This window comes from Mesoplodon bidens (assembly GCF_964165515.1).
Source record: "Mesoplodon bidens genome assembly, chromosome: 1".
In the NCBI taxonomy this organism is placed as follows: Eukaryota; Metazoa; Chordata; class Mammalia; order Artiodactyla; family Ziphiidae; genus Mesoplodon; species Mesoplodon bidens.
The window spans coordinates 88,709,762-88,722,620 of record NC_138176.1 but is presented as its reverse complement, the minus strand read 5'-3'; the positions used below and the strand labels follow the sequence as shown (position 1 = coordinate 88,722,620).

Below are 12,859 nucleotides of genomic sequence, written 5' to 3'. Positions count from 1 at the left end.
ACCGGAAGAGTGTTTCAGGAACGGGGTGAGAACTCTGGCAGATGGAGCAGAAAGGCCAGGCAAGCCGAGGACTCCAAGCTGGTTCTGGGTTGGAGATGAGGAAACAGTGGGTGAGATCAGCTCAGCGGTGTGGAGGGAGGGAGGGGCCAGGCTGCCAGGGTTTGAAGAGTGAGTTAGGAGTGAGGAAGTGGAGGGAGTAGGTGTGCCGGACTTTTAAGGACTTCGGTGCAAAAAGGAGACAGGCTGTAACCTAAGAGTAACGACGATCTAAGGAAGGTTTAAAAAGGAATACACTATCCAAAAGTGGATGTAAAACAAGAAATGGTATTTCCAGAGTTAATTTTTAATTTCCTGAGTCCACTGCTGTAAGAATTTCAAACCATTTTGGCATTCATATCCTGGCATGCGTCTGAACTTAATTGTGGAGATAAACGCAGTAGCAGCTCAGACAGAAACCAAAAATCCTCTGTAAAATTACTGGAATGCTTACATTAACTTCTCCTCAAACTTCTAATCCCCCAATCTCAACTATAGCATAATGGCTAGAGGTCTTTCCACCAGTGGGTAAAGACAGGTGCCCCAAAATGTAGCACAGAAAAGTTTGTTAAATGAACACTAGCACACAAAAAACCTACTAACACATACAATGTGGTTATTCAAAAACTTCAGATCTTTTCCACTGTCAAAAAATTTTCCTTTGTATTCATGTTTTATTTGCTTTACCTTAAGTCACCCCCTAATCACGCTGACATCTACTACTGATGATTATATTAGACCTAAAAGTGTTCTTAAACAAATGAAAAATACTGACTTCCATTCCTGAAAGTCCTGCTTCCAATTTTCAGGAGGAAATTAAATAATGTATAAATCAAATACTGGGCCTAAGCCCAGACAGCTGAACATCGTTTTGTCCTTTCAAGGCAAAGAGGAAGTGTCTGCTATGGCAGGGACATGCCAAGAGAAATAAAGCTTAACCTCAGCCCCATGTGAAAGTGATTTTAGATAATCGGGGGTGTCTACAAATAGGTTAAAAATGGGACCACATACTAACAGGGAACTTTCCATGGAAGTTAAAAAATGTATCAAGCTCCAACCCCCACCTTAAAAACAAACTATGTTTGGGAAATGGCATGGCCTTAGAAATTCTATATAAAGGCAGTAGAGGAAAGGGAAAGTACACAGGGAGGAGAAAGTTGACAAGTCAAAGGGAAATTAAAACTTGTTTCCGCTTAGCCTTTACTGTAGGCTCACAATCTGATTTCTTTGTAACTGCAACTGCCAGATTCAAAATGATATATGCATGTGAAGAGGAAGGAAAAGAGGGGGAGGAAAGGAGGGAGGGAGAGAGGGAGGAATGACTATGAATATGAGTGTGTGGGTAGAATGGCAGATGGTGAAAAATTCTTTAGATCAGGGACCACCAAATTTATTCTGCAAAGGGCCAGAGAGCAAATATTTTAGGCGTTGTGGAGAACACGGGCCCTCCTGTAACTATTCAAATCGCTCTTGTCGTGTGCAAGCAACCATAGGCAGTATGTAAATGAATGAGTTGTGGCTGTGTGCCAATACAGCTTTATGAACATTGAAATTAGAACTTCATGTTTTTTCCTCTGCTTTTGATTTTTCTTCAATCACTTAAAAACGTAAAACTATTCTTAGCTTATGGGCCTTACAAAAACAGATTGTGGGACATATCTGACCTGCAGACTGTAGTTTGCTGACCCCCCTGATTTAGATAGAACATTCCTATGAAACTGGGCTTGACTCAAATTTGGGATTCTGGGTAATAAAAACTGCTGTTTTTTTTTTGTCAGTAGCTGAACAAAAAAATGGTAGTAATGGTCAAAAGCATTTATTTGGAAGATAAAGCAGACTCTCTCTAACCCTGTGAAAAAGACAAGCATCTCTATTTGTTTCTAGCAGGATACTTATACAAGTATGAAATCAAAGTTTATGCAGTATGAAATTTTGAAGCGAAATGCTATATAACCATTAATATGCAACATTATTTGGGGATCAAGAATGTTTTAAAATATTATCCCCTTTATCAGAAGTTAATATTTTATAAACATCCTTTGCAGCATAAGGCTAGTCTGGAATTACACATAAATTTCCATCATCACCTCTATGGAAACCAGAGAGCTGGTGACTAGAAGCGTTTTCTGGTGGAACATATGCTTTACAGATCACATGGTGATAAAAACTTTATGGAGCATCTGACCTAGACTTCCAGTAACAAAGGAAATATAAAAGTGCAAGGCATCTACATTCATAGTTTTGGTGAAGCAAAATAACTTTTATACATTAAATATTCTGTTATAGAACAAACACTGACTTTCTCTTTCTGCATTAAAAGGGAAAATCTTATAAAACATCGTGGTAGGTGTCTCACTTCCTTGATATAGAAAACAGCATTCTTCTTCCTCTCCTTCCTCCTTTGTGCATGTGTGTGTCTCTGTGCGTGTGTGTGTGTTTATTTCCGTTACTTCTTCTTAGTAATGGGAACAAATGAGGACTTCTGTTTTAGGGAACTGCTGCTCAGCCACACCAACCCTTTATAAGCTGGTCACAGTGCCCTGTACCTCGGGCCACAGGGGTAGCTGCATGACCCAGCTGGTTGAGACAGGTTGTATCCTAAGGGTAACAATGATCCAAGGAAGGTTTAAAAAGGAATATACTACCCCAAAATGGTTGTAAAACATAATTATTTCCAGAGTTGTATTTTTATCAACCAATCACTCATGGGACACAGGATCCCGATCGATGTGTAGTGTATACTCATGCTTGTTTTAGAGAATTTGGAACATACTTTTTTATTTGATGGCAAGTTCTGAGCAGGATGGCAATCCTCTATTATATTATTGTTTGTATAAGGAAATATAATTCTTCCAACAACGATCTGTTTTGCGGTGGTCTGCTTTATGGCACTGCTTCTAGGAATTCATTGTGGGGAAGCATGCTGCCTCAACCATCCACATGGAGACGACTGAGGCTGGAAGAGAGGGAGAGCCGCAGAGAGTGGAAAGGCCTAGTGTGTAAAACAGGCAGTGGCGCCGAGGGCAGGCTCAGTGAGTAGCCCTTTTATTTCTTCTCTCCTTCTTCATTTCCTCCCATCTGCACTGTTATTATTATTTTTAGTACACTTCGCTTTATTATTTAGAGCAGTTTTAGGTTCACGGTAAAACTGAGTGGGAAATACAGACACCCCCACCCCTGCATACACACAGCCTCCCCACCATCGACATCCCCCAGCAAGTGGTATAGTTGTTACAGCTGATGAACTTGCAGCAACACATCATTATCACCCGAAGTCCAGAGTTTACATTAGGGTTCACTCTTGGCATTGTATATTCCATGGGTTTGGACAAATGTATAATGACATGTATCTACCATTACAGTATCATACAGAGTAATTTCACTGCCCTAAAAATCTTCTGTGCTCTGTCTATTCATCCCTCATTCCCTCCTAACGCTTGGCAACCACTGATCTTTTTACTGTCTCCATAGTTTTGCCTTTTCCAGAATGTCATACAGTTGGAATTATGTAGTATATAGCCTTTTCAGATTGGCTTCTCAGTGATATGCATTTAAGGTTCCTCCATGTCTTCCTATGGCTTGATAGTTCATTTCTTTTTTTTTTTACTGGGGTATAGTTACTTTACAATGTTGTGTTAGTTTCTGCTGTACAATGGAGTGAATCAGCTATATGGATACATATATCCCCTCCCTCCTGGACCTCTCTCTCCCCCCCGCCCCCCATCCTGCCTATCTAGGTCATCACAGAGCACCGAGCTGAGCTCCCTGTGATATACCACAGGTTCCCACTAGGTATCTGTTTTACACATGGTAGTGTATTTATATCAAACCTAATCTCCCAATTCATCCCACCCTCCCCTTCCCCTCCTGGCTTGACATTTTATTTCTTTTTAGTGCTGAATAATATTTCACTGTCTGGATGTACCAGTTTATTTATCCACTCGCTTACTGCAGGACACCTTGGTTGCTTCCACAATTTTTGTAGTGATTCTTTTTTTATTTTAATTTCTTTCTTCTGCTTTAAAGTCAAAATATGTCAAAAACTGACAGGGTCTTAAATAGCAACCCATACACTCCTCAAGACAGCTATGAAAAAACAGAGGCCCAGAGGTTAAGTGAAGGCCCACAGCACTGTTCACTTCCTTGTGCATTTGTCTGAACCCAGCATCCAACATCTACCACCTAAAGGTACTGCTCTCCTCACTGGCAGCCTGCAGGTCTGAAGATCTGTTAGTCTTTGGATTCGAATGCTTAATCCAGGATTAACACCCCGAAAGTCACATTTATTTGTTGGTTTGTTTGTTTTTTGGTGCATCTAGTATTATAAAAAAATATGACTCATATATCTTTTAAAAATTTTGCCAGCTATCTGCTTGCTAATATTAGAGACAAAATATTCAGATAATAATTTAATCTTCACAGTGACTCTAGGAAGTAACTATTACTACAACTACTACACATATGAGAAAACTACCCAGGGTCACCGAGCTAGTAAATAGCAGAGATGGGATTCAAATCCAGGACTGCCTAATTTCAGACACTGAGTTCTTCATCTCTCTGCTATACTTCCAATTGTATATATTTTTATATACATTTCTTCTAGTTGAAGCTTAAAAAAAACTGTCTTTTTAACCAGAGATAACTAAACTCACAGTAAGGGAAAAATTAGTAATTTCAGGTTTCTTTACCATGGTCCTAAACCCTGGGGTTTATTTCAATGTCCACAAAATGCCAGGTGCCATTTATATAAGAAACACATAGATTAAGACATAAAATTTCCCCTTAAAACTTCAGCATACAACTCACCCTAATGTGGAAACATAACTAATTTATGGAATGTACATAATCAAGGAAAAGCATCAGTACTGTAACTATGCATTTATCACCTGCTTTATGCTTTTATAGTTTCATAAACAAAATTTTTTTTTTTTTTTTTTTTTTTTTGCGGTACGCGGGCCTCTCACTGCTGTGGCCTCTCCCGTTGCAGAGCAACAGCCTCCGGACGCGCAGGCTCAGCGGCCATGGCTCACTGGCCCAGCCACTCCGCGGCATGTGGGATCTTCCCGGACCAGGGCACGAACCCGTGTTCCCTGCATCGGCAGGCGGACTCTCAACCACTGTGCCACCAGGGAAGCCCCATAAACAAAATTTAAATAAGCCAATTAAGTCAGTTAGCTAAGCATATAAGCTGGACTGCCACAGGACTTTCCTATCCCTCCAAGTCATTTCCCTGGCCCTAAAGAGACTAAAATAATGAAAAAACAAAAACACAACAGTAGGTAAGGGAGTTTAAAAGATCAAACCAAACAAGGACAGAAGACGCTACCAGAACTTTATGCAAACACTGCTTGCAAACACATCTGCACTATCTCTGGTTTCATCACTTGGTTTCTGCAGGACCCCAAAGTCATTTAAGAGAAAAGTGAATGCATAGACTCAAGAGTAGAAATGGGATATTTTACAGAGTGTGGCTGTTTACATTTAACTGGAACACACATGAGGTGAGATGGTGGAAATTGAAGGGGGTAAAAAAAAAAAAGACAACCATCCAAGGGTCTGTCTGAGGAAAAAGTACTGCAGAGAAAATTAAGATAAACGTAATTCAATTAAAATACAAAGTGCTTCCAGCACACTTGGATATGAAAGCAAATACATCTGCACAACTCAAGAAATACAAGCAAATGTGTTCAATCATGAAACCTATGAGTTGTGTTTTTACTCCGACCCATCCAGCAAATTACTCTGGGATACTTCTTCTTACTGAAAATTATGACCCTCAGTAAACTCGACTTTCACCAAAATGTTTCAGATCACAGTGCTGCCAGTACTATGGTGAGATCAACTAGAGTTCTTCATCCTAGATTCTTGCCTCAACTTCTTCTGTGTAAGAATGACATCCTCTCATTACCAGATAGCCTCTCAAAACACATGGCCTATTCTAGTGGATAGTCCAATTATCATTTCCAGATTAAATCAGTGCCTAAAGCACTTGAACTAGAGAACTGGATAACAGGATATGATAGGGTTTAAAAAACTATGTACTCTTTTATATAATTAATCTGAACCCTGCCCAACCCAGCACTGATCCCAACTTGTTATCAGCAACTATCAAAACTCATACCCAAGGGAAAAGGAAGTAAGTGAAGTCTCTTTATCTCCCGTGACTGCCTTGGTGAATGCCTGGGACTCACAAAAATGATTGTCACTATAGTTAAGATAAAACAGTTTCAGATATTCCAAAAAGAACATATACTACGTCTTTCCAGAGAAGATGGGAGAGTGTTCAGTGAGGTAAAATATCACAAAAATAACACTGCATGCATTCAGTCTTTCACTCATCAAACATTTATTAAGTATTAATACAAACTGTGGCCCAGGCACTCTTAGTCTTCTTCAATCAATCAATTCATTCTAAGATTCTGAAGCTTTAACACTGTATTACAAAAGGCATTATTTCTGGACAATGTAAATGGTTTTCAGATCACTGCAGAAGGGCAAGTATTAAAATAACACAGAAAACCCTTTAAGGCGACACTGAGTTACAACTAACATACTGCATAGACTAATTCTTTGTGATACTGAATATGAGACTAGATTATCAAGCAGGTCAGAAAGAAAAAGCTAGAGTAGAAGCTTAATGAACAAAAATGTTACACAGATAAAAGGTCCTGACCTAAAGAGTAATTACGTAAAGCCAGGAGACTAAGGAATTACTTGTCACTTCAGTATATTCAATCGTACTTTCTGATCAGAAAGCAATATTAATTTATAGTAAAAAAACTTCCATAAGTACATGACCATCCATGCATATAGAGCCTCTCCTTTTTATGCAATAGACCTATATTAATTAGAACTTTACACAATGGATCATATTTTCAATGGAATGGGGAGAAATTCAAACAAAATGAAAACTAGTCTGGATATCAACTCTAAAATCAAAGATGACGTAAACAGATGGAGAAATATACAATGTTCTTGGATTGGAAGAATCAATATTGTGAAAATGACTGTACTAACCAAACCAATCTACAGATTCAATGCAATCTCTATCAAACTACCAATGGAATTCTTCACAGAATTAGAACAAAACATTTTACAATTCGTATGGAAACACAAAAAGACCCCGAATAGCCAAAGCAATCTTGAGAAAGAAAAATGGAGCTGGAGGAATCAGGCTCCCTGACTTCAGACTATATTACAAAGCTACAGTAATCAAGACAGTATGGTACTGGCACAAAAACGGAAACATAGATCAATGGAACAGGATAGAAAGCCCAGAGATAAACCTGCACACATATGGTCACCTTATCTTTGATAAAGGAGGCAAGAATATACAGTGGAGAAAAGACAGCCTCTTCAATAAGTGGTGCCGGGAAAAGTGGACAGCTACATGTAAAAGAATGAAATTAGAACACTCCCTAACACCATACACAAAAATAAACTCAAAATGGATTAAAGACCTAAATGTAAGGCCAGACACCATCAAACTCTTAGAGGAAAACATAGGCAGAACACTCTATGACATAAATCACAGCAAGATCCTTTTTGACCCACCTCCTAGAGAAATGGAAATAAAAACAAAAATAAACAAATGGGACTTAATGAAACTTAAAAGCAAAGGAAACTACAATCAAGATGAAAAGACAACCCTCAGAATGGGAGAAAAATATTTGCAAATGAAACAATGGACAAAGGATTAATCTCCAAAATATACAAACAGTTCATGGAGCTCAATATCAAAAAAACAATTCGATTAAAAAATGGGTGGAAGACCTAAACAGACATTTCACCAAGGAAGACATACAGATGGCCAAGAGGCACATGAAAAGATGCTCAATATCACTAATTATTAGGGAAATGCAAATCAAAACTACAATGAGGTATCACCTCACACCAGTCAGAATGGCCATTATTAAAGAATCTAGAAACAATAAAGGGTGTGGTGAAAAAGGAACCCCCCTGCACTGTTGGTGGGAATGTAAATTGATACAATCACTATGGAGAACAGTATGGAGGCTCCTTAAAGGACTAAAAATAGAACTACCATATGACCCAGCAATCCCACTACTGGGCATATACCCTGAGAAAACCATGATTCAAAGAGTCATGTACCACAATGTTCACTGCAGCACTATTTACAATAGCCAGGACATGGAACCAACCTAAATGTCCATCAACAGATGAATGGATAAAGAAGATGTGGCACATATATACAATGGAATATTACTCAGCCATAAAAAGAAATGAAATTGAGTTATTTGTAGTGAGGTGGATGGACCCAGAATCTGTCATATAGAGTGAAGTAAGTGAGAAAGAGAAAAACAAATACCATATGCTGACACATATATATGGAATCTAAAAAAGAAAAAGGTACTGATGAACCTAGTGGCAGGGTGGGAATAAAGACGTAGATGTAGAGAATGGACTTGAGGACACGGGGAGGGGGAAGGGTAAACTGGGACGAAGTGAGAGAGTGGCACTGACATATATACACTACTGAATATAAAATAGCTAGCGGGAAACAGCACCACATAGCACAGGAAGATCAGCTTGGTGCTTTGTGACCACCTAGAGAGGTGGGATATGGAGGATGGGAGGGAGACACAAGAGGGAGGGGATATGGGGACATGTGTATGCATATGGCTGATTCACTTTGTTGTATAACAGAAATTAACACAGTATTGTGAAGCAATTATACTCTAATAAAGATCTATTAAAAAAAAAAGATGTTCACAGACACCTCAAACTCAATGTTTACTTTTTTTTTTTTTTTGCGGTACGCGGGCCTCTCGCTGTTGTGGAGCACAGGCTCCGGACGCGCAGGCTCAGCGGCCATGGCTCACAGGCCCAGCCGCTCTGTGGCATGTGGGATCTTCCCGGACCGGGGCACGAACCTGTGTCCCCTGCATCGGCAGGCGGACTCTCAACCACTGCGCCACCAGGGAAGCCCCCCCAACACACACTTTTAATATTTTTTTCCTTCTTCAAAATTTGGGTTCTTCTGGCATCTCAATCGCTATACCTAGTCTATGGAGCCCACTCTCTTTACCCTGACACCTGTCTCCTGAAACCCTACCTTTTCCTGTTCCATATGGACTAACTGCTCTCTAGACCTGCAGCACAGTTCTCATCCTAAGACTTTCTATTATTACTCTTCCCATGTCTTCCTATTTCTTGAATTATTTCTTTGTTTAGCTGGTACACAATCTTAAGTAACTTTGTAAAAAAGAGTACATGCTGAGTCCCTTCTAGAATATTAGAAAATACCTTTATTTAATCCTCACATTTCTAAAGTCTGGTTTGGCATATAATGCTAGGTTAAAGATAATTTTCCTCAATATTCTGAAGGAAATCTTCCAATGTCAGTACCTTTGTCTTCTCCCAACTCCCTGCCACCACCTCCCCCCCCACCACCTCCCCCACCCCCACCACACTCTCTTACTGAAAACATTCAAAACCATTCTAAAGAAACAATGGCTATCCAAGGAAATCAGGATTTAAGGGCATAGGCTTTGGAGTCATTCTTGGGTTTAAATCTTGGATCTACCAGACGTTATCTGTGAGATCTTGAAAACATTCTTTTAAGCTAGTTTCTTCCTCTGTAAAATGACTGTACTAATTTTGTTTCTCATAGGGTTATTGTATTAAATTAGACAATTTTGTATCTCATAACTAGATTAAGTTAGGGTTATTGTATTAAATTAGATACTGTATGACTTATTAGATATTGCTAGACTTATTATTATGTCTAGCACATAGTAAATGCTCAACAAAATTGTGGCAAACATTATTAATACTACTAGTATATTACCTGATTAGTGAAAGTATAATAAAGGCCAATAGAGAATCTGGTGGCTATAGATTTATCTACCATTTTTTCCCAATATAAATTATTAATAACCTAATTCAAGTGGAAGTCATACATGTCCTTATGTTTCTACAGGTGGATATGTTCTCCTTTTGGCTGTTATTTGCCACTAATTCCTGAAGTTCTAGCTCTTCTGGAACATCCAGAAAAAAACTGAAGCTGATAAATAGGGTTCTGATGTGAGATGACAATAAGCAAAGCAACTCCAAACTAATTTTTACAGCCATTTAGCATCCAATGTCGGAGACTGAGGGGGAATACATTGTTATACAGCAACAGCATAAAGGAATGAGGAGCGAAGTTCACAGGTTGGAGACACAGTTGTGCATAACTAAGCTTTGCAAATATGCAGCCAAATCCTGAAGATGGACTTTGTGTGGGTCTACAAACCCACAGTGGCATTTTCATTACATCTATACACGTAGAGAATGAGTTATCTGTCAACAGCCATCTTTGGAAACAAAAAGCAAAACATTTTCTAGCAGACAGAAGCTCCACAATGTCACCCTGACTACTGGTATTATCTGAGCCTCAAGACTGAGTGATGAAATTTTGCACTGCCTCTGCTGACTGGGGGAAGCATTTATAAGTTGATAGGAAAGATCATTCTTGCCAACACCTCAAACAACTTCACTGTGTACTACAGTGCATTATTAATGACATCATGATTCTTAGCATATGAAGTCTTTCCAAAATTATTATAGGTAAATTATATTCACGCTCCAATGAGCAAACCAAAATTATCAGTATCACCTTGGAGCATGAAAAACACCACCAAAATATTAAGAATGCCCAGGGTAGGATTTTAACGTAGGACCAGAATGACTTTTTGGTATAAGTTACAATTTCAAATGAAAAGCTTAAATTTATTCAAATGTATGTGCATCACAGTTCCATCAAAGGAACAATGAGTCTCAAGTACCCAGAGATCTTTGTTTTCAGTAGTGGGTAAGCCAGCTATAAACCAAAGGAGAATAAGAGGACAGCTTAACACACAGGGATCAGGACATCCTTCAAGCCATGAACCTTGCATGAAAAGCAATATAAAATGAGGCTGGCAGGCAAGGACACCAAATAAGGCCACAGGGACTGAGTCTTGCCTAAGTCAAGGGGTGATATTCACATGGATCCCCCTGGAACTGTGCACTGCTGTGTTCCTGCTGGCAGGAATTTACCAGTGCTGTCAACCTTGATAACAAAAAGATGCTCATTAAATTAAAACAAGATGAAGAAAAATAACAGATAGATATTTTTAACTCTTTCTACAGGAAGAAAACCAGAAGATGATAAAGAACTGAAGAACATCCTCAAGCTATTCCAACCATTACTTTCTTGCCAAGTTGGGAAGGCACAATTTTCCTTAAAGGTATGTTTAATTAATTCTTTGACCTTGAAAGTAGCCCCTAAGTGAGGGACTTCTCTGGAGTGCTACTCACTTTCCAGCACTGTGCTGCAGTGGACTACAAGGTTCTCATCTATCATGCTAAACCTGGGTACATCCTATTACCTAAGTGGACATGACCCCATGGTACTGCTTCTTCACAGGTGTCACAAAAACTATCTTTGGAGAATGAATGAGGGATAAAAATGATGAACTGTTGTATTGATTTTCCCATGTAAATTGCTTTCCATGGCTTTCAAGATAAAAACATCCTCTGAGTAGAAATGGTACTCTGTGCATCCGCTTTCTAGGTTGAGCATAAGAAGATAATATCTCTAGCTATGATTCAGTGTTCTTCTAATTGTACTTTGATCAAGCTTCAGGTTAAAATAATTTGCCTGCCAAGATACACTCTTGCTCAAGGTTTTAATTCTCAAAATTATAGGTAGGGATATAAAAGGTGGAGTTTAAAAAATATTATTTTCCTCTTTGAATTTCATAAGCTATGTTTTCTGCATTATTTAGTTGAAGAACCCAAAAAGAATAGGTGAATGGGAAATCAACACAAACCTAAATTCTTTGATGCACAAAGCATGCAAGATTTATAGCTATTTCTTCATTATATTTCTAAGCTTTACAAATAAATATTAAACATTAACCAGTTCACAAAAAGTTTGTTTAGGGACTACCCTTCCCCTAGAAAGTACATAGGTAATAAAGACAATAAAGTTGGCATTTTTAATACTCACCAATGATAAATCATTTTTCAAACTGAAAAGTTACTGCCAGGCTCTGTTATTTTATGCTTTACATTTTCAAGGTAAGCAGGCAGGTTCCATTCCGATGTGAAAGACATCCCATAATGACCACACTACACACAAAAACTCAAATTCCCATAGCATTAAGTTATCTGTTTTTATTCTTTAACCTCATCTTTTAGTTTTATTTACCAGAGAAGACTGTATCTGGAAAGCTATTGAAAACTATAAATCTGTCAACGGTTTCTTTTATAGGGTGACGTGGGAGAAAAAGGACAGTATTAAGAGGGACAAAGGGTGCAGTACAAGGAGTACTTGCAATGCACGCTCCCCCTCCCCAAATACAGTGTTACTGCTCAATGTTTGCCTAAGCTCATGCTTACAAGGGAAAGGAAATATGAGTTACTAATTTCAAACTTAAAAATGTCAGGAATGGAAAAACTGAAGTTCTAAATTTTATTTGAAACAAGCAAAGACATTTCATTAAAAACAAGACTGTTACAATCAGATAGGTGCAAACTTGTCAAGATGGAATTTTAGTTTGCATTTCACACAGACACAGGTACACAACCTCACAACAATGTTCTGCTTCTTAAGTTCATGAAGATAATAAGTACTCAGGTTGTAATTCTGAGAAATAAGAATGGTCACGTGTTGTTCAGTAGCTTTTTTGGTTAGCGAAATAGTTTTTAAAATGCTCTGCAGAGTCTCCCATGTGCCTTAGAGGTCACAGCAGGAGGAGGGAAAGGTATGTAGGTGGAACAGGCTCCAACCAAAGCAGATTCATTCTTATCTCTTCTATATAATGGTCTTCCT

At 38.6% G+C, this 12,859-nt stretch overlaps 1 protein-coding gene across 2 annotated transcripts in view; it reads right to left on the bottom strand.

Annotated features, from left to right (window-relative positions):
* AFG2A (AFG2 AAA ATPase homolog A) overlaps positions 1-12,859 on the bottom strand; it is a 333,075-nt gene that overhangs the window by 18,686 nt on the left and 301,530 nt on the right. The gene's annotated exons all lie outside the window — the stretch shown is intronic.